The following is a 22,347-nucleotide window of genomic DNA, read 5'->3' on the forward strand; positions in this document are numbered from 1 at the left end:
AGGAGCCTGGTAGGCTACAGTCCATGGGGTCACGAAGAGTCGGACAGGACTGAGAGACTTCACTTTCACTTTTCACTTTCACACATTGGAGAAGGAAATGGCAGCCCACTCCAGTGTTCTTGCCTGGAGAATCCCAGGGACGGGGGAGCCTGGTGGGCTGCCATCTATGAGGTCGCACAGAGTCGGACATGACTGACGTGACTTAGCGGCAGCAGCATCAGCATCCCACTCAGAAGTTAAAAGGCAGCCAGCTGCCCATCCAAAAATGTGGTTTGTGGTGTCCCAGACCAAACATTAATGAAGATGTATATGGCGGTAGGTGTTGAACTGGGAGACAATTACTAAACAACTGACACACTTATTTCACTGAACTTTAAGTTATTCGTGTGGATAAGTGTCTCTTCAGCCTAAATATTCCTCCTTGAAAGCAGGAAATATATTTGTATCCATCCCATTATCTGGCATAGTATTTGATATAATGTTGTTGCTGTTGTTGTTCAGTACCTAAGTCTCGTCTTGAATCTTTGTGACCTCATGGACTGTAGCCCATGAGGCTCCTCTATCCTCTACTATCTCCCAGAATTTGCTCAAATAGTTGCTGTTAAAAAAGTATATGGTTAATATACAATAGCCTATGCTTATCTATATTTAATATTATTCTATTAGAAACAACAATTATTCTAGTTTTCAAATTTTAATTTAATCTCCCTCCCTCCAAAATGATGGGTCTATTAGTTATCATTTCCAGCTTAGTGGTAATCAGCAGATTTAATAGGTATTATCTATTTGCATAAGAAATTGATGTGAAATATACTGTCAGTCCTCTCACTTAAGAGGACATAAAGATCACCTGGATTAAAAGATCAGCTAGTTAAACATAGGTTTACCACAGAGATTCTGATAGAGCAGGTCTTGTGTGGGACTTGAAAATTTGTGTTTCTAACAAGTTCACAGCTATACTGATGCTCATCCATGGACCACATTTTAATTTGATACTGCTTTAATACAAGGTTAGAATGTGGCAGCCTTTAAAAACTGCTTTACACTTTAGTTCAATAAAATATGTATTGAACACATTGTATGTATAAATTACCCTGTTGGGAACTGCAAAAAATCCAGAAATAATTAATATATGTTCTCTTAAGGAGTTTATAATTTAATAACTTAGTATAACACATAAAAACTTTGAATAGGGACTAAAAAGTGTAATTAAAGTTCTTTGGGTCACACAGAGGAAGAAATAATAATGGATTTTTTTCATTTACTTTTTTTTTGTTTAAAATACTGCAGTTGATTTTGGGAAGTTGATTATAAATCATGCCTTACTCATTTCTATCTGTTCATAGTAGATGGATGATATGATGAGAATTTCCCACTACATATCAGTATTATCTGGCTTTAAGTATTTCTTATGTACATCAATAATATCATCTTAATTGATCTCTTTACCAAAAAGATGTTAAGACCAATAATTAGGGATGTGTTATTGGCATATTTTTGAAAAAATTTGAAAAAAATTTAATTTTTAAAAATATAACATTATTCACATGTTTTGTTTATCATGATTTTTCTTTTTCTTATCAAGAAAGAGAAAACAAATAGCTTTAAGATTAACTTAAATTGAAATATATTTGGACGAATAATGTGGCATGTTGAAAAAAAGTTTACAAAAATTTAAAAGAATATAATAATGGTACAAGCACTGTTTTATCTCAGTTTGAAATACTATGTAAAATGCTAGCAATCTGCACATCATAGAACAAGAATTCATATTCTTGTTTTTGGTGTGTGTGCTCAGTCACTCAATCATGTCCAACTCTTTGTGACCTCACTGACTGTAGCCCACCAGGCTCCTCTGTCCATGGAATTTTCCAGGCAAGAGTACTGGAGCAGGTTGCCATTTACTTCTCCAGATGACCCTCCCAATCCAGGGATCAAACCCGAGTCTCTTGTGTCTCCTGCACTGGCAGGTGGATTCTTTATCACTGTGTCAATATATTGTACCCTTAATATTTTATTTCCTATTATTTGTTAAAATATTAAAGAGCATTGAATAGGCTAATATCATAATGTGAAGTCTTCCCATCTGAGAATTAATTGTGGTTGAAATATGGCAAAAACGGTTCTAGTACTTCACAACGCTAGATATGGTAATTCTAAGGTAGCAAGTTAGCATCATCTAGATTCAGTCCAGATTATCATACAGTAAGTTAAACTTAAGTGTTCCCCTTAAAAATGACTCTGCATATTTGATAGTTATTTGGCAAAGCTATCTCCTTGACTCCTTCACCAAAACAGAATGACCTCACCAATAACAATGTCTTGGACATACTGTCCTTATGGACTGATCCTATCCTCTGGTTCTCATTGTCTGTGGTAAAAGGTAACTTAAAACAGATAAATGTATTCTGTGTGTCTGCACATGCATGTATGTTTATCATGCTCCTCCTAGATATGCAGGTACACTTACACAACAGGATCTTCTCTATTCTTTTCATTACTTGGTATTTAAATGTAAACTGCAGTGGTTGACTTTCAACCTTGGGGTAGAAGGAGGCAGGTCCTGAGTCTGTATGATCCATCTAAGTCAGTATTTCTCAAGCTTGATAAAACACTGAAATTTCCTGGGAAACAGAGGGTCTCAATTTTTTTGGTAAAAATCTTCCCAGATGATTATAAAGCATAATCAAGTTTGCAGCTTGTTATTTTAAAATTAAAAGTGAGGTGTTTTGTTTTATCACCACATTCTTGCCACTTTCCCATCCAAATCTGTTTACCTGAATCCTGCCAATCTTTGATTAAGACAGACATTGAGTTCTTTCAGTTCAGTTCAGTTCAGTTCAGTTCAGTTCAGTCACTCAGTCGTGTCCGATTCTTTGCGACCCCATGAGTTGCAGCACCCCAGGCCTCCCTGTCTATCACCAACTCCCGGAGTTCACCCAGACTCATGTCCATCAAGTCAGTGATGCCATCCAGCCATCTCATCCTCTGTTGTCCCCTTCTCCTCCTGCCCCCAATCCCTCCCAGCATCAGAGTCTTTTCCAATGAGTCAACTCTTCGCATGAGGTGGCCAGTTTAGTGATGGCAAAAAAGAGCTTATCCTTTATTCTATAACAGTGAGCATATTTGGGGGATGTTTTAATTCAAAGGAATAAATAATTGTTTGTGCCAACTCTATGTAAGACTGTGCTAGTTACCACTGGAAAAACAAAGATGAATTTGATGGAGCATTTGCAATCAAGGACCTTGAAATTTATGGAAAGAGAAACATATGCACAAAGATTTTTCATATTAGAAAAATCTTAAGGCAGTTTTCACAACAGTGGCTTCATATTCGAATCATCTGGAAGTTAAAAAAAAAAATACTGATGGCTAGTCCCACCCCTAGAAATGTTGATATTAAATCTGAACTGCATCAGAAGTCTTTAAGTGTTTCTCCAGTCAGTAATTCTCCAAGCTTCACAGCAAGAAAACAAAGTGCTACAACAATGGGGAAACTTAAGTTCTTTGAGGAAGAGGTAGCATTTAATATTAATAGAAACTAATCATCATGAGCTTACTATATACTCAAATCTTTACATGATTTAACTTAGCCATCACAATGACCCTTAAAACTGGGTCATAGAAAATGAAGTAAATGGAATCTTAGAAAACTTGAATAACTTACCCAAAGCCAGCCATCTGGTGGAGCCCAAACTGGAACCCAGAGATTCTGACTTCAGGACTTCTCTCAAATGCTGTGTTATTCTTCCTAAAGAATGGAAATTTAGGAAGTAAATGAATGAAAAAACCCTTCAGTAACATTAACAGGAAAGGGCCCTGGAGCCAGCCTTGTTCCCCTTTGAATCTTGGCTCTCTCATAGCTTCCTTGGTGGCTCAGATGGTGAAGAGTTCACCAAAAATTCAGGAGACCTGGATTCAATCCCTGGGTCGTGAAGATCCCCTGCAGAAGAGAACAGCAACCCATTCCAGCATTCTTGCCTGGAGAATTTCATGGAAAGAGGAGCCTGGTGGGCTACAGTCCTCTGGGTCACAAAGAATCAGACATGACAGCAATTTTTACTTTCACACACTTTCACATTCTCTAGGCATTATCAGTGACTAATCAGTTCCCTAGATTCTCTGTGCCTCAGTTTCCTCTGAGGGATAATAAGATCAATTGCTTGAGTTGTTGTGAGGATGCAATGAGTTACTACATTAATATTAGCAATCATAATTATTGTTTTGAGGGAAAAAAAAGCTACTGGAAAGCTGAAATGCCTGGCTGTGGAATGATTGAGGATCTGGTGTGTTAAATCATGAGGAATAGAGTGGCCTATAGTTAGCATAACTGTAATTCTAGGTATGTATCTATTTTCTTATAATATTGATAGTGCCTGTTTTTTCTTAAATGTGGGACAATAAGGAGAAGATCTACCATAATGAAAACATACAGGCATAGCTCTTTTTATTGAGCTTCACGGTTATTGCAGTTTTTACACAAACAGGAGGTTTGTGGCAATCCTGTATTATCAGATGATAGCATTTTTTTAGCAATAAAGCATTTCAAAAATTAAGGTATGCTCATTATTTTATTAAACATAATGCTACTGTACACAGTTGACTACAGTTCAGTTCAGTTCAGTTACTCAGTCGTGTCCGACTCTTTGCAACCCCATGAATCACAGCATGCCAGGCCTCCCTATCCGTCACCGACTCCCAGATTTCACCCAAACTCACGTTCATAGAGTCGGTGATGCCATCCAGCCATCTCATCCTCTGTCGTCCCCTTCTTCTCCTGCCCCTAATCCCTCCCAGCATCAGAGTCTATTGCAATGAGACAACTCTGAGGTACACCTGTGGCATGCTGTAACAGACCAAGTGAAGGGTTTAGAGGGAGAACCATTCAGTTGGACTTTGAGTTAAGAAGTGCCATTATCAGAAAAAAATAAGATCTGTGCTTTATAAAGATAACTCCAGCAACAGTGTGTTGGATGGACTGCAAATTGTAAAATTTGACAATTTCCAAATGCAAAGTGGTGTAAACACATGCTTTGAGAAATATAGTGGGCACTTGGGGACATAAATCAAGGGGAAAAGATTGAGAATGGGATGTATCCTAGGAAAACTGGATCTTTAATCTTTGAAGTCAGGGATCAAGCCAGGAATTGTTTCATTATTAAGGCCATGTGTAGCTTGAAACACTCAAAAAGACCCAGCCTCAATAAGTTTGGCCAAATTGCCAGCGGTGTGTGGGTTTGGATTTTTCTCACTCCAGGAAATTATAACAATTCAGACCAGACTAGAAGACACAGGGTCATATCTCATCATTTATGGCCCATGGCCTGGGAATGGGGACTAGGTGGTCAAGCTCAACTCTGTAATATTGAAAAGGAGAAAGGAGATAGTGTGAATGGAGAAAGGAGACCAGAAAGAGAGGTGATTGGCATCAGATCTTATAAAAAAACAACTGTCATTCATTTGAATGAACAGGGGCGAGTGGCTCTTAGGGAACAGTAAGTCCCATTGTTTTCCTTACTTTGGTTATTTTCACGTGGATAAGATACGTCAGCCCAAGATTCTTTTAAAAGAACATATCACCTCTAACATAACATTCCAGAAACATGGTAAATAACAAGTGTGACTGCAGAGTGAACCTATGACTGGAAATTAAAGCCAGAATTTCTGCATTCTTTGCAAGTACCCATAGTTCCCTTAATTATACTCAGGGTTTGTAAACAAGAAAGTGCTTCATAGATGTAGAGAATCCAAGAGGTAATCCAAAAAAATAAAATAAATATATGGTCTGGCACCACCAAACCAGATTAAAGCAACATTATTTACTAAAGAAGAGGAATATTTTGGAAAAATAGTAGTAAGGATGGATTCACAAGCAAAATGCTACTTATTTGTGACTGAGGGAGAGATTGTCAATTTTGATAAATGTAACAAAGATGAAGGAAATAAAATGGGGGAAATGACTTAACATTTTTAAATTACACTTTTAAGGGAAAAAAAAAATCTATGTATCATCACATTGAGGAGAGTGAAAAAGATGGCTTAAAGCTCAACATTTAGAAAACTAAGATCATGGCATCTAGTCCCATCACTTCATGGCAAATAGATGGGGAAACAAGGGAAACAGTGTCAGACTTAATTTGGGGGGGCTCCAAAATCAATGCAGATGGTGACTGCAGCCACGAAATTAAAAGACGCTTACTCCTTGGAAGGAAAGTTATGACCAACCTAGATAGCATATTATAAAGCAGAGACATTACTTTGCCAGCAAAGGTCTGTCTAGTCAAGGCTATGGTTTTTGCAGTGGTCATGTATAGATGTGAGAGTTGGACTGTGAAGAAAGCTGAGCACTGAAGAATTGATGCTTTTGAACTCAAAAGCATCATCAATGCTTTTGACTCCCAAGAAGATTCTTGAGAGTCCCTTGGACTGCAAGGAGATCCAACCAGTCCATTCTAAAGGACATCAGTCCTGGGTGTTCTTTGGAAGGAATGATGCTAAAGCTGAAACTCCAGTACTTTGGCCACCTCATGCGAAGAGTTGACTCACTGAAAAAGACTCTGATGCTGGGAGGGATTGGGGGCAGGAGGAGAAGTGGACAACAGAGGATGAGATGGCTGGATGGCATCACTGACTTGATGGACGTGAGTTTGAGTGAACTCCGAGTGTTGGTGATGGACAGGGAGGCCTGGCATGCTGCGATTCATGGGGTTGCAGAGTTGGACACGACTGAGCAACTGAACTGAACTGATCATCACATTTCTAAACTTTCCTTTGAGAGAGAGAGGAAAAAAAAATCCTAGAGTCCATTATTTTGATGATTACTGAAAATATTTTTTACATTTCTCTTCCATCTATTTCTACCATTAAATATCTCCATCTTGTTTTGCTAATTCATGTTTGTCTAAATTTTTCGGTTTTACAGGCTCATTAGAATTGTTTTGCCTCTTATCCAGATTTCCATCTATGTAACTTTAAGAAATCTCTGATGCCAATATGAGACTCATAAAATTTGGTAGTGAATCAGACCAACAATTTAGGAGGTAGTTTCAGGGAAAGTTCAGTTGTATTTAAAAACATCTGCAAAGAACTTTTTCCCTGGAGCATCCAGAAGGCACACATGAAGTTGATTGAGACTATTAGACATGAAATATTTCAATCAAATTTTATCATTCCACCAGAAGTAATCATTTGTTCCACTTATTAGCAATTAACATGTGGCTTATCACATGATTCATTAGCACACTTCTGCTGGTATCCAATTTGCTTTCCCAGAATTCCTTTCACACTCCCTGGCAGGAAGTCACCATAGTGACATCTGTTTCTTGTAGAGCTATCAAGAATGATAAGCCACTTCTTGTGTTGCTTAAGTCATAGATCTTTCCCCTTTTCTCCAACAGCTAATATGTTCTTTTTCTGCCATATGGAAAAGATAAATACCAGAACTTAAAATATCAGAATAAAAGAGAAATGAGAATGAAACTCTTTGAACATTGACCATGAAGGAAATACTTATGGAGTGTGTTCAAAGGTGTTGGACTCTTTGTGTTATTTTTATTAAATTAGTGACCACATCAAAAATATGTTGGCTAGCAAAAATTTTCCTTCAGTCAGTCTATTCAAATATTCAAATGGACACAAACTGTTAAAACCACACACTTTTTTCAGTTATTTATTGCTATGTAATAAATACCCAAAACTTAATATCTTGAAATTACATTTTGTTATTATCCTAATGAATCTGGGGCTTGACTGAGCTCACAGAGTGGTCTCAGATGAAGTCTTCTGTACCCTTGCAGTAAGATATCAGCAGGAGATATACTCATCTGAAGACTCGACAGGACTGTATAGCCACAAGGGTTCACTCATGTGCCTGACAGTTGATGAAGCTTGTTGGCTCTAAGTGTAGCTGGTGTTATAAACTTTAACATCTTAAATCTACCTCTTCATGTGCCATGGGCTTCCCATGGCATGGTAGCTTGGTTTCAAGATGCAGTGTCCAAAGAGCAAGTGTCCCACAATACCTAGGCAATAAGACACAAGTTTCCTGTGACCCAGATTCAGGAGTCATATGGCATCTCTTCTGTTATATTCTAGGGTTCAAAAGTAAGTTACAGTGTCAACTTAAGTTCAAGAGGAAGGGACCACCCAAGGGCCTGGATACATCAGGAGGCATGCCTCACTGAGGAGCCATCTTTGAAGATCAGTTACCAGACCTCAAACTAAGACTTTATATAAAAATTCAGAGAGAACCTCTACGTAAAAAGAAAAAATTGAACTTAAAAAATTTATAGACTCAGGGCCTAAACTGGTATAGAATATCTATTCATTGAATGTGTCAGGTTACTCTACTAGTACCAAAAGATCAATATATTGAGTTTCATCTTTATGACAGTACGTTCACAAAAATATGTTTCATAAATCAGGTTTCAGACTATTCCCATTACTGAAATATTCATATTTTAGGTAAAAAGTTTCCTCCTTTTTGAGTATTGATAATTTTAAATGATGATTGCTACCATTTATTTAGCATTAACAATGTTCCAAAGAGCTGTTACTTTCATAAAAACCTATAAAAAAAAGTATGATTATTTCCCCACTTTACAGATATATCAATAGAGAGAGGCTCAGAGATTAAGTATTTACTAAGAACCACATAGCTAGTGAATGACAGAGCTACAATTTGACTTTAGGGAATATGGATACAAAGTGAATGCTCTTAAATATAAGATCTGCTGTGAAGACCTGTGCTAAGACACAGCATCAGTTACTAGTAATGTGGTTGTGTTATCCTGCAATATAGAATCTAAATCTAGGGCAGGGTTTTGGTTAGTATTAATTTCCTACAGCCAAGGACTGCTAGAAAATACCTGGAGTTGAATAAGTTGGGTTTGTTTTACACCATAGCATGGAAGAACACACATCTTGGAAAGCTGTAGTATCTGCAAGAGAGTTTTAGAAATAGCTATTTCTAGTTTGAGCTTTGGTTGGATGACTTTCAGGAGGGCTTAAGGAAGGGAGCATTTACCCAAGTCTAGATGCTGTCAGAATCCACGAGGGCTTCCTTCATGGCTCAGCTGGTAAAGAATCTGCCTGCAATGCAGGAGACTTGGGTTTGATCCCTGGGTTGGGAAGATCCCCTGGAGAAGGGCAAGGCTACCTACTCCAGTATTCTGACCTGGAGAATTCCAATGGGGTTACAAAGAGTTAGACACAACTGAGTGACTTTCACTTTCCTTCACTTACAGATGCTGTCAGAAAGTGAGTGCAAATCTATGATTGGCTATCTCAAAAAATTCTACCTATAAAAAGAAGAAAAGACTAGGGTGAGGATCAAGCTGTAACTAGTGAAGAATCAGCAGTCACTCAAGTTAATCATGAGAAGATGATTGGTATTTCATGGTTTACACAATGACCTTGTTTTCTGTTGGCACCTAGACAAAATTGTGCAATGGCCTTGCTTTTGTCTCATTTTATCATGGTCTCAGAGTGACCTCACCTGATCTTGGTATTCTTTGAGTCTGTGTCCAGAAGAACAGAATGGCCTAGCTGTAAGCGCCAGGCCAGCTTTTAAGACACTGGGGCCTTGTTGCTCATGTCAGGCCAGTTTCTGGATATCAGGGACTGCTTTCAATATTTCTTAGTGGGTCGAATTTTTCAAGTGAATATAGTATGTCCTATTTCTTTTAGCACATTATTATTTTCTTTCAATACTTAAGATGTTGAATTAAATATCTAATAGACACTATATTTGCAACTTGTAATTTCTAGGTAATATTAATAAAATATTTTATTAAAGATCATTTTATTTTTAATTATCAATATGCACCATATTTTAAATGTGTTATTATTATATTTGGGGAAAATTTTTTTCCCCAAAAAGCAAATCTCTAATGTTTTAAAAGACTTAATGGGGGAAAGCTTGATATACTGACATACTAATTTTATATTAATTATTTGTTTTAATATTTATGTTAAACTGCTACTTTTACATTAGAATTGATCCTTGAATAACATGGGTTTGAACTCCATGGGTCCACTTATATAAGGATATTTTTCAGTAGTAAATACCACAGTACTATACTGGTCCATGGTTAGTTAAATCTGTGACTATGAAACTGTGGATACTAAGGAACGGTGTGTAAGGTGGGTCAATTATAAATTATACTCAGATTTTCAACTGATTGGAGGGTTGGAAACCTGCATTTCAGTTGAAAATCTGCATTGTTTGAGGGTCAACCCATAAACCCTGCATTGTTTGAGGGTCAACTGTACTTGCTTTTAGCATCGTTTTCTATACTATTTGTATTTTAAAAAAAAAACCAGGTATTTTGAATACAGATAAACTGAGAAGTCACTAGGATATATAAGATTCATAGGAATCCTATGTTAAATGTTCATAATATACTGCAATTAAATTGACTTTTTTTTTTTTTTTAACACACTCAGCCATCTTGGATGACAGGGTTAAATGTCCTTAAGCTTTAAGGCAGAGTTCAAGAAAACAGATCTGATACCATTCACCAGTTGCTAAAATTCAGCATTCAGATTAAGGAGTGCTACAAGGTATTTCAGTAGAAAAAAAAATTATTCTGAGTTCCTGGAGTACTAAATTTCATTTCTCTGATTACACAATACTATTTATCCTTCAAGATTCAGTTCTGTTCTCCACTCCTTTGCTTGAGATGGACACTCATCCTTAGCGGCTCCTAATATCCTGTTCATAATTTTGTCATAATTTTTGTCTCCTCCACCAGACTGTAGACACCTCAAGAAAGGAGCCATTCATCCCCTCACCTTAGTGTCTAACACAATACTTGCCCTCTAATCGATACTCACAAAATGCCTATTGAATGAATAAATGAAAAATGGAGTGAATATTTATTTTTTAACTTTTATTTTCAGTTTGGATACACTGGCTTAAAAACAAATTTCTTCCTCAAAATTAACAAAGTTATAACACTATGACAAATGAAATTGCAATCTAACTCCATGACAGCATGCAATAAAAGTTTATTTTAAAAATAATTTTCTAACATATATGATCTAACAATCCTTCATGTGAAGTTGCATTTTTTTTCTGTTCCCAGAAGACAAAATGTTTTCTAAAGGCTGTTTTATTGTTTTGTTCTTGGAATTTGTTTCAGAAAATACAAAACAGGTGTGGATCATCTGTAGTCATTTAAAGAAACTAATGAAATTAATGAATCTTTAGTGTCTATTTCAAAAAACACATGCATATTCATTTCCTATGCAAAGGAAACAGTATTGATATTTATAAATGCCATATTAAAAGTCTTTAAAATTAATATCATAACTTCAAAAAATGAACTTTAATGTCTAGAGTGCTAACAGAGGAACTAATAAAACAAACTTGTTAATTTATTGTTAATAAAATTAAGTTAACTTAATTATTAATTATTGCTAATTATTGTTTAACTTAATTACTAGTTATTATTGTTAATAAAATTTCTAGATATTTATAGATATATCTCATTAAATAATGTTGCTATATAGTGTTATTCAGGAAAAATTTATAATTTTCTTTTGAAGTCAGACTTTACAAAAAAGTTTTCTCCATAAATTAGTAGGTGACAATTATGGAATTTATCTTGTTGTATTGATTCTTCCCATTGTTAAACTTAACTGGAAGACAACAGCAACAGATACTGCCAACCAATCAATAACAATACCACAAATTGTTATTCTAAATGGACTAATTTTGCATCCCTTACAATCTCATGAAAGGGTATATGTAAAGAAGATCTTGTTGGACTCCCTAAATAGCTGAAGATAAATATAAGGAGAAGATATCCAGGAAAGAGTTATTTTCCTTTGTAAAAAGAGAAACTTAGAAATATTTTATTCATGCTTCCTGATAAATGTGTTGGATTGTTTCCATTCTGATATAATTAATTAAACCAATCATAGCAAACTCAATGAAATACAATCTAATTCATTATTTAATTTAGAAATAGTTCAACAAATTTGTCACTTAAAATTAATTTATATAATAGTAATTTAAATATTTTAGTGATTAATAATTAACTACATTGGGTTAATTAACTAACAATAATTAATTACAGCGGGTAGCAAATGGCTACCCAGTCCAATTTTTTCTGTCTGGAAAATCCCAGGGACAGAGGACCCTGGCAGGCTACAGTCCATGGGATCACAAAGAGCTGGACATGACTGAAGCACACATATAACATATATATTCACAGACCTTTATTCTGAGGGGAAACAAAGTCCTAAAATGAAGATTAGAAATACGTGTTTTGACTTTGTCCATGTAGCTCTTTAGAGTCTCAATTAGAAAAATAGGTACTGTAGTAAATGCATCTTTTTTTTACTATATATACATATGAGACATATGGCAAATCATTTGGAAATATTTTATGCCATTATAAAAAATTCACTGTTAATGGAGATCTAATAAAATTGGGACAAAATGGACACTCAAAACTGGAATATTAAAAATAATATTTCTTATATTAAAGTCCATCCTTTTATTAAAAATTTCCATTGCTAAGCATATAAATATTTGAAGAATTTTATCCTATTTGTAAGGACAGGGAAGCCTGGCGTGCTGTAGTCCATGGGGTCGCAAAGAGTCAGACATGACAGCAAAGAAATATCCTATACATTATTAATATAGTGATTGACAGTTCATAGCCCAAACTCTAAGGATAATTGACTAAATACTGATGAAAGCATCGTTTATAATCTATATTGCTAGTAATTAATTGAAGGATTAAATATGACTGTAACTGACCTCTAGGTCTGGCATACTAGTAATCCATCTTTATTAAATAATTTCTATGAGCTAGATAGATACTTCATGATAACTTAAATTTAGAGAAGTTAAGTAACTTGCACAACTAGTAAGTGGCAAAGTCAGGACGCAAGCCAGGATTCAAATCCAGGCACACTGGCTTTTATAAGCACACCTGAGCCTCTGTACTATCCCCACATAGGGCCTCTGGTAGTTCTCCTTTCATAAATGAGAAAACCAAAGTCCACTAGGTAAAATAAGTTGTACAAAGCCACATGGTTAATCTTTGTTGAGCCCAGAACAAAACCCAGATAGTTTACTCCAAGTCCCAGACACTTTTCTATGACAAAATGCTCCTCACTTGCCCCACAGCCCCAGTTTCTCTTAAAATTGTAAATTTGCACTTCTTTTGTCCTACTCACCCCCTTCTCTTTCCAGGGGCCAGCCTATCTGCTCCATCCATAGTTTGGCTTCCTGCATCATTCTAGAACTTTGGTTTAGGCCATTTGGCCAAACTGAAAGACCCTGAATTAGGTCAACATGAAAAGACAGCCACTTGCATTTTCAGACAAGATCGGGCACATTCAGGGTGGGATGGCCATAGACAGAGCCAGGTCCCTGCCTGCACTTTCAGACTGACAAAGGGATCTGACAAGAGCAAGGTAAATAATGAGGAGAGTGAGAAGTGTTGAAAATGTGCAAAACAAACAAAAGAGAATGGGAAATTAATCTGCAAAACAGAAAATACTTGGAAGAGAAATTTCGTGGTTCTGAATATTTTTAGGGCAACGTGCTGGCCATCTTCTAGTAACCCCTCCAGATCCATTCTCCACTTGGATTCACCCTGTGTCTGTGGTGACAGCTTCTATGTGTGCATGCTTAGTCGTTCAGTCGTGTCTGACTCTTTTTCAGCCTCAGGAACTACATGAACTATAGCCTGCCAGGTTCTTCTGTTCATGAGATTCCCCAGGCAAGTATATGTAGTGGGTTGCCATTTTCTCCTCCCGGAGATATTCCTGACACAGGGATAAAACCTGTGTCTCCTGCATTGGCAGGCAGATTCTTTACCCCTGAGCAACTTGGAAGCCTGACAACCTCAACGTCTTTATAGATTCCACCAACACATTCTCCTTCCTCTGGCAGTGTAAGTCACCTGCAGACTTTGAAGAGAAGGAGAGTGAGGTCAGATATTTATTCCCTAATTGGGCTTGTGTGATGGTTCAGATGGAGAAGACTCTGGTACTGTGTAGGAGACATGGGTTCAATCCCTAGGTTGGGAAGAGTCCCTGGAGAAAGGAATGGCATCCCACTCCAGTATTCTTGCCTGGAGAATTCCATGGACAGAGGAGCCTGGAAGGCTTCAGTCCATAGGGTTGCAAAGAATCAGACATGACTGAGCAACTAATACTTTCACTTTCACTTCCCGTTCCTATTAGGTCACTGTGGTTTGGCCATGGAATTCCTCCAAAGATCTCCAATCAGGCTGCTTCCTCCTTATACTGTCCTCCCTGAATTCCAAGAGCCACCTATCCCCTTTGTCCTTCAGACCTAACCAGTGCTTATGATTTTGTCAAATTCAGTTCAGTTCAGTTGCTCAGTCATGTCTGACTGTTTGTGACCCCATGGACTGAAGCATGTCAGCCCTCATTGTCCATCACCAACTCCCAGAGTTTGCTCAAACTCATGTCCTTTGAGTTGTGATGTCATCCAACCATCTCATCCTCTGTTGCCCCCTTCTCCTCCCACTTTCAAGCCTTCCCAGCATCAGGGTCTTTTTCAATGAGTCAGTTCTTCACATCAGGTGGTCAAAATATTGGAGTTTCAGCTTCAGCTTCAGTCCTTCCAATGAATATTCAGGACTGATTTCCTTTAGGATGGACTGGTTGGATCTCCTTGTTGTCCAAGGGACTCTCAAGAGTCTTCTCCAATACCACAGTTCAAAAGCATCAATTCTTTGGTGCTCAGCTTTCTTTATAATCCAACTCTCACATCCATACATGATTATTGGAAAAACCATTGCTTTGACTAGACAGACCTTTGTTGGCAAAGTAAATTGTGAACCCCAAATTACAGCAGCTCTCTCAGTGGTATCCCCAAACCCGTGACTGATATAGGAGGTATGGAAGATAAGAGAATTCATCATAAAATACCTCATTGGCAGGTGAGAATACAGAGAACTGTATTTCATCTGAACATTATTGAGATGGATATTCTAAACGATTTCAATGTGGTATGTATGTAGTTTGAGGAAGCAGTCATCTTTATCATTTGAAGATAAAAGTTATGCCATTAAGACTATTCAGTAAGGTGAAGACTTCTGAGAGGAAGCCCCAAACTCACAAGAAATCAAGTCAAGAATAAATTTAGAGTTGTTGTTTTCAGCGTAATGTATTAAGTGCCTTAGAGAGCATTACTCTTTAATAGCCATCCATTTAATAAAGCAGTTTTATTCTAATTTAGACTCAGCCATTGTATATTATGTTTAAAAAAGAAAGATCAAATATGAAAGACAAATAAGCTATTATTCAATAGCCTAAAGTCATGTCTGACTCTTTGCAACCCGATAGACTGCAGCATGCCGGGTTTCCCTATCCTTCACCATCTCTCAGAGTCCACCCAAACTTATGTCCATTGAGTCAGTGGCCCCATCCAACCATCTCATCCTCTGTCACTCCCTTCTCCTCCTCCCCTCACTCTTTCCCAGAATCAGGGTCTTTTCTAATGAGTCAGCTCTTTGCATAAGGTGGCCAAAGTATTGGAGCTTCAGCTTTAGCATCACTCCAATGAATATGCCTTCCAATGTATATTCAGGGTTGATTTGCTTTAGGGTTGACTGACTTGATCTCTTTGCTGTCCACAGGACTCTTAAGAGTCTTCTCCAGTATCATGATTTGAAAACATCAATTATTTGGTGCTCAGCCCTCTTAACAGTCCAACTCTCACATCTCTGCTTTTTAATATGCTATCTAGGTTTGTCATAGCTTTTTTCCCAAGGAGCAAGCAAGCCACATTGCATTGTGGCTGTAATCATATATAATATTTTATCATTACTATATTCTAGGAGGAGAAGGAAATGGCAACCCACTCCAGCATTCCTGCCTGGAACATTTCATGGACAGAGGAGCCTTGTAGGCTACAGCCCATGGGGTCACAAAGAGTTGGACCCAACTGTGCACATACACACATATACTAGGAACTTTGCTAAATATTCTTTTTTAAAAACATTTTTTGGTAAAATGCTTGTTTGAGGTTTAATCTATGTTGAGTAATATTCAACCTGTTTGGATGAAAAGTTCTGAGTTTTGACAAATGTATATAGTCATGCAACACCACTAAAATTATAGAATTGTTCATTCACGCCAAATAATTCACTTGTCCCCATTTGTAATCAATTCTCTCCCCAAAACCCTACCTCTAGACACTAGATAGCAGTGACCATCTGATTTCTGTACCTGTTGATTTATAATTTTCCAGGATTTCATATAAATGGAGTTGCAACTTATATATCATTAGCCTTTTGTGTGTAAACTCTTTGCTTTAGCATAATGACTCTGAGAGTAATCTATATTGTTGCATGTATTAATATTTTGTTCCTTTTTCTGATGAGAAATATTCTATAACACCACAGGTTTTCCATTCACCTACTGAATTACTTTAGGGTCGCTTCCAGTTTTTATAATTATGAATAAAACACTTGATTTAGGTAAGGTCTTTGTGATAATATATGGTTTCATTTCTCTTTGATAAATAAAATGGAACCATTGGGTCATATGATAAGTGCACGTTAGGCAATTATCAAACTATTTCCCTTGTGCTAAGTGGTTTTAAGTATTGTCTCATTTAATCCCTAGAATACTAAATTCTTATTATCTCATTTAAACCTTAGGAAAGAAGAACTTTGGTTTACTTCCATTTCACAGATGAAAAACCTGAAGCTTAGAGAGATGAAATGACTTAGCTGATGACTGTTATTAGCCTGGGAATACTCATACCAGACTCCCTGATTCTAAATCCAGGCAAATTTAGTTGGGTTACCTAACCACACTAAGGCATAGTTTTCATTTGTAAAATTAGGATAGTCATTTTTAAGTGGATTAAATGAGCTAGCATGCTATGGCATTTAGAACAGTATCTGGCACATAGTAAGCACTCAATAAATGTTAGTTAATAACATTATCTGGACATACTGTCAGTTCCAATCCAAATCCCAAGTTGGCCTCTTGCCTGAAATTCTTTTAAGTTCAGTAAGATCTGTATCTCTGAATGTGTTTACTTATTTTCTTCCTTGTTCCAGCAGAGTTTAAAATGACATCTGTCGGTATTAGGGAGCTGAAGCTTACCTGAAGATAACAAATAATGAAATTTGGATTTTCAACTTTGGAGTTTTAACATGCAGCTTTATAGCGGTAGAATAATCAACAGACACTTCAGGTATAATAGTATAGCCTGTAAAAAATATATCCCATCTGTATTTGTCAGCCGTTGCATTTTACTCACCCAGTTGTGTCCGATTCTTTGTGACCCCATGGACTGTAGCCTGCCAGGCTCCTCTGTCCATGGAATTTTCCAGGCAAGAATATTGGAGCTGGTTGCCATTTCCTTCTCCAGAGGATCTTCCCAACCAGTGATGGGACCAGTGTCTCCTGCACTGACAGGCTAATTCTTCACCACAGCACCATCTGGAAAATCACTGAATCTTCTCCATTTCTTTAGTTCTTATTTACAAAATAGTAAAGTAAGGCTTGGGAAGTTAGAACAAGTCAATAGCAAGCTTGGTGTTAAAGACAGAATCAGAATGAAATATTATTAGGTTATTTGTCTCCTTTTTACTTGCCAAACCAAATCAACCATACATACACACACATAAACCTATACCTATGTATATAATATATATGTGTATACAGGTGTGTGTATATGCATATATGTGTATATGTGTGTGTGTGAAGTTGGTTTGACATGTAACAAGTACATGTGTGTAAATCATATATATATATGCATATATATAATAACATACTTGCATTTGGAGAAAGAATTCCATATTTAAATTAATTTTATTTTCCACCTTTAGAGTTATGGACTCCTAATAACTCCTAAAGTGTTACAAAACAACTACATTAAATTTTCTTTGCTTTTCTCTTATTATTAATATATATCAAGGACTCTAAATCTACTCCAGAAAGGTAAAATTTAAAGGACAAAGGCCACAAATTTTAAATTTTATATTCTTCCTTATACTTAATTTTATATACTATAGAAATCATTTTTAAAAAAAAAAGAAATCATTTTGGTCAGTTTGAGACAATTTTTGATAGTTTATCCTGAGTATTTATACAGTATAAGATAAATCCATTTTGTCAAGGGATGCACACACAAAAACCCTACTGTATTTAAAAGAATTCAATAAGCCACCTGAACAAAACCATTACAAATGTGAATTATGCATGTGAAAATAGGCTCAGATTTTTTTTCAGTGAATTTCTCATCATTTGGATTCACCTGCTGTTCAAGCCTATATTGTCTTGAAGAAAATTCAGCTTGGAGTGAAATTTAGAAAGGCAGAACGAAGCAAGCAAAGCCAAGTGATGAGAGCTGTCACTGGATCTGCCATGGGATAAAATTGGCAGGTTTTGCTTGGCTATGGCCACAGGTGGAACATAATTTTGATGGCTTTATCTACAATACTCTTGAGCCTTTTTTCCACATCATGGAAATCTGATTCAACTCAGTCTGACAGATGGCTATCTGATTTGTAGAAATATGGGGGCCCCTGTGCCTCAGGTCTGAAAGAGACAGGGCCACCAGACTTTCTGAAAACATAGAGAGTCAGCAAGTTGTGACACAAGGATACTGTTGCTTGGTTTCCTCTTTCTACCCCCAGGCATGCACTGCACAATCCATCATATGCGCATTGCCCCCTGCAGTTAATCCTGTTATCCTGGTTCAGCTTAAATAAGGATGGAAGAGCCAGATGAGCTGTAGTAACAAATTCTGGAATTACTTAATTGCATTTTAAATCATTCTGTAACATATGTGGAGGGACACAGTTCTGCAGCTTCACGGTCACTGCACTGCGTTGTAAGGGAGACCTGGCTCTGCCCTCCAGGATCATCTGAAAGAGTTGATATTCATGAAATGTTAGTTGAAAGTTACTTTTGAGATATTATTCAGAATTTGCAACTAGAAACATTCTGTTATGAATATCACAAAGTGCTATCATTTTCCTTCTTTCCTGTGGCTCCGTTTTCTTATAAATTATGTTATCCCTTTATATGTTTAGAAATGGAAGACCTACAAAAGCTGATTAGAGAGATAAGGCATCATGAGTAATGAATTATCTTCAGTTAATTTTTAAAACAAATCTGGCTGTAATTTTAAGACTGGAGATCTATACAAATGTGTGAGTACAAGGTTTCTTACAGGTTTTTCTCTTATCACCTACATGGCCATACATGATACTACAGAAGAAAACCAACTGTGTGCTGAGCGGTTACTGAAGGGCTGGTAGTGCTTTTGCAGTGATGTGCTCTCTGTTTGGGATGTTCTTTTTCTGCAAAGCCCAAGTTTTGGTCCAGGTTTCTGTTCAAAAATCACTTTATCAGACTTCCTTGCTACATCCGCTGCTGCTGCCTCACCTGCCATCCACCCTCTGAGTATTAGGCACATTTTAGTACTGAAAGAATCATACAGGTAGAAATAAGAAGCTCAGGTTTGGGGGTTGGCCCAGTACTGAAAGCATACATGCATGTGCATTCTTGGTATCCTAAAGGTATTCTGTAAGGTAAAACTGGGATTTTGTTTTGTTGTTGTTTTTAAACCACCTACTTTTTATTCTCAGAGTAGTTCTATCATTCAGTTTAACCTTTAAGTAAAAATTTCTTTCTGCTGAACTCTTTTGTACATAAACTCAGCATTATTAATTGACTTTGCTCTGTCATTTACTAGATTTTGCTTTAATACATTACCATATTTTCCCCCAGCCACCTGTTTTATAAGTTCTGGAAGTGTTTCCTTTTCTCAGCTTAAGGCAGAAGTCAAATTCTCATTTATTTAGGCAAACTTAAATGATGAAGTTTGATCAAAGACACTTCTTTTTATGTATTTGGTTAAATATAATGTGAGGAGAGGGCACAACAGCATTAATCGTTTCATAAATCTTTTATAAGCAATGGCTTATGAAATCAAGGAGACCTCTAATCAAAATACAAAAACATTTCACTTCAGAAAGAAGTACAATCATTTCTGAGTAATCAGAGAGCAAAAAGTCTTCTCCAAAAAGTCAAGTAAAATAGTAAGCTAACAAAAAAGCCACAGAAGTAAGGTATGGGGGAGGGGGGGAGTGGAAAGAATAGAAAGAACTGGTCATCAGTGAGAACTAGAAAGCTTGGTTCAGCTCAGTTTAGTCGCTCTGCTGCTGCTGCTGCTAAGTCATTTCAGTCACGTCCAAATCTGTGTGACCCCATAGTAGGCAGCCCACCAGGCTCCTCCATCCCTGGGATACTCCAGGCAAGAAACTGGAGTGGTTGCCATTTCCTCCTCCAATGCATGAACGTGAAAAGTGAAAGTGAAGTCATGTCTGACTCTTTGAGACCCCATGGACTGTAGCCTACCAGGCTCCTCTGTCCATGGGATTTTCCTGGCAAGAGTACTGGAGCGGGTTGCCATTTCCCTCTCCATCAGTCACTCAGTCGTGTCCAACTCTTTCTGACCCCCATGGACTGCAGCATGCTAGGCTTCCCTGTCCATCACCACCTCCCAGAGCCTACTCAAACTAATGTCCATCACATCAGTGATGCCATCCAACCGTCTTATCTTTTGTCGTCCCCTTCTCCTCCCACCATCAATCTTTCCCAGCATCAGGGTCTTTTCCAAAGAGTCAGTTCTTTGCATCAAGTGGCCAAAGTATTGGAGTTTCAACCTCAGCATCAGTCCTTCCAGTGAATATTCGGGACTGATTTCCTTTAGGAATAACTGGTTGGATCTCTTTCAAAGCTTGGGTAACTTACCTTTATTGAACTGCTAATCCCGACCTTCCTCTAACCAGGAGGCCTGCAGGTAGGATGCTAGGAGCTACCCAGGCTTTAGTAAACACATCTGGGCATCCACCAAGTCCAAGAAGAATTAGAGCTGCAAACTTTTTTTTTTTTTAATTAGAGGAAACTGGAGGAAAGGAAAAATAAAAAAATGAGGGTCAAGAAAGTGAAACCAGTGATTAGCCTAGTACATGAAATACATGTAATAAGATCCAGTGAATTTGATCTAGATGGGCCACAATTTTGCCTCTAAAATCTCTCTAGAAGCCACACAAAGTGGGAAACATAATCAATCATATGATTTAATGGTCCACAAGGTAAAAGCAAACTAGTTGTCAGTACTTTTTCAGGTATGAAGAAAAATGTTCCCCATAAATAGGACTTGGTGATATCACAAATAATATTCTCTCAAAAACAGACTTCACAATAAATACGTTTTAAAGGGATATTTCTTTTACTGTGTTAATGATGTGATGAATCATTATAATGAAATCTGCAATAATCAAAACAAGTGTCTTCCCTAGACAATTTAATACCATGAGATGAATGTACTAGAATAGTATTTTGTTCACAGAGCTTTCAGTAACATTGAGCAGTTCCACCTTAAAGTGCATCCCTTGAGAAGTTTCAGATATTCCAGCCTGCTTGTTATGTGCACACCTTTGTTATTTCACATTCAGTCACACTGAAAACAAATCCAACAATTACTTTTTAATGCCAAGGATACTAGTGAGGAAACATGCCTTATTAAACATACTTTTTGTAAAGTATTTTATTTGAATTTATAAAACAAACAGGATTTGCTTAAAAGCGACAAAACTAAAGACAAACCATTAACTGATTTTAATGAATAGTTAAAATTAACCTGACATAGAACTATAAGCATATCAGACAAGTATGAGTTTAGCTTTGAACAGTAAGCCAACTTCACAAAAAGTGTCCATAAATATGGTCCAGCAGTAGGTGACTCCATCAGCATGTCATTCTGCTTTTCTCTTGGATCTGTGTATGTGTCCCCAGAGAATTGAGAACCACTGTATTTACTCAGTATCTAGGTGGGGTCCTACAAGGGTCCTGTGGTTTGCGGGGGGAATCCAGGTAAGCTGTCTTGCCTCTTTCTGCACTTTCATTCTCTTCTCTGCCCTTTGCTTTTACACTCTCTCTTTTCTGCAGCTGCACGTTCTGGACAGAGTGCTACATTTCTTCTGAGACTGCTTCTCTCTTTGAGCTCTTTCCATGCATTTGGTCTGTCACACTGTTGTTGCTTGTCCTTGTCCTCCTGGGGACACCTGCCCTGCATCCATGCCTCACACTTTGTGTGCTGGTGCCCCAAGGGGCAAGTTTCAAGGTATTGCTCCCTCAGGGACTACCCAACCCCCATAGATTCCAACTCCCACATTCAGACTTCCTCATGCTCTGCATCATACTGCTAAGTCGCTTCAGTCGTGTCTGACTCTGTGCGACCCCATAGACAGCAGCCCTCCAGGCTCCCCCATCCCTGGGATTCTCCAGACAAAAACACTGGAGTGGGTTGCCATTTCCTTC

General features: G+C 37.3%; 1 pseudogene; it reads right to left on the reverse strand.

Moving 5' to 3' along the window:
• The window catches only part of LOC138076007 (small ribosomal subunit protein uS2-like), a 41,428-nt pseudogene extending 19,326 nt beyond the window's left edge, over positions 1 to 22,102 (reverse strand).
• Between the last annotated feature and the right edge of the window lie 245 nt (positions 22,103 to 22,347).

The sequence above is a fragment of the Capricornis sumatraensis genome, chromosome 1 (assembly GCF_032405125.1).
Source record: "Capricornis sumatraensis isolate serow.1 chromosome 1, serow.2, whole genome shotgun sequence".
NCBI classification, from domain to species: Eukaryota; Metazoa; Chordata; class Mammalia; order Artiodactyla; family Bovidae; genus Capricornis; species Capricornis sumatraensis.